This window comes from Formica exsecta, unplaced genomic scaffold, assembly GCF_003651465.1.
Source record: "Formica exsecta isolate Colony F162 unplaced genomic scaffold, ASM365146v1 scaffold421, whole genome shotgun sequence".
In the NCBI taxonomy this organism is placed as follows: Eukaryota; Metazoa; Arthropoda; class Insecta; order Hymenoptera; family Formicidae; genus Formica; species Formica exsecta.
Window position 1 is genome coordinate 211871 of NW_021851451.1, and position 1410 is coordinate 213280.

Here is a 1410-nt window from a genome sequence, read left to right on the forward strand (position 1 = left end):
CCCTTGAGTTGCTCCGCCGGTGCAGGATGCCTCTCCTAGGCCTGCTCCTCCTCTCAGAATGTCAGGGACGCTACGTTGCTCTGTAACATGCAAATAGAAGATCCAAATTGTAGCAGCGCTCAAAATAATTAATATTTAAAAAAATGTATTATACGCATTGAATTTTATATTCGATGCATACAATAATATACAGATTAATAAAATAATTTTATAAGTTTTGAAAGGATTGTTCCACCAGTGCCCGATGCCTCTCCTAGGCCTCCTCCTCCTCTCAGGTTTATTCACACGCGCGATACTTTAAACGGCACTTCCGCACTTTAATTAAAAGATTACTTCCGCACTTTCACGCGCGATACTTTGAACGACACTCCCGCACTTTCGAATTTCGGCACGATCGAACCCCGCTTCACGAGAGAATCATACTTCGAGTCGACAAGTCGGGAATTCACCGATTACTTCGAGCAAATACGTAAACAATGTTTACGCGCGTCAATGTTTATGTCGTCGAGGCCAAATACCATGTTAGGCATTGTTCTAATTCGTTACCAAAATATTTTACATATCAAATATATATGCGAAATGTTAAATTATATAAGTATTTCACATTATAGATCAATTATTCATTAAACGGTTGATCACGGAGTTTATCGTTATGTTAATTATTCGGACGCGCAATTCGATTATTTTATTGCACGTTCTTAATCCAAATTATATTAAAATCGTCGAAAAATCACATAATAAAGCATCGCGGAGAGAATATATTTGACTCTACGTGTTATTAGAGAAATAATTATTGTCCATAAAGATCGCAATAAAACGATATTATATTATTTTGAATTCCTGTCACTACGTTTCTTACTTGATTAATTGAATAAATTATGCAAAATATGCGCTTCGAAACCTATCGCGAAATATGTATGTAGTAACATATTATATATAAATGTTAATTAATTATTAATTGTCTTATTATAGCAAGTAATTTCACAATACTGGTCGCGAGCGCGTTTAGAAAAGGAATTCGACGGAGCGTCTCGAATCACTATGTTTCTGTTCGAGTGTCGTCGCGTAAATAATAATAACTATAATAAGTATTATAGGAAAGGAATATGTGACGTAGCGTCTCCCACTATTACAGTATTATTCAAGTACGCCGCGCAAATGATAACAAGGCCGTAACATGTAAATAATAGCGCGTTAATGTTTACGTCACTAAGACCAAAAATACCATGTTATTCATAATTCATTGCCGAAATATTTTAAGTATTATGATATATATATATATGTAACTCATTCAAAGAAAGAGAGAGAGAGAGAGAGAGAGAGAGAAAGAGAGAGAAAGAAAGTAATTACTTTGAAAGAAATACTCATTATCAAACATTAATTTACTGTTAAATATATAATTAATAATAT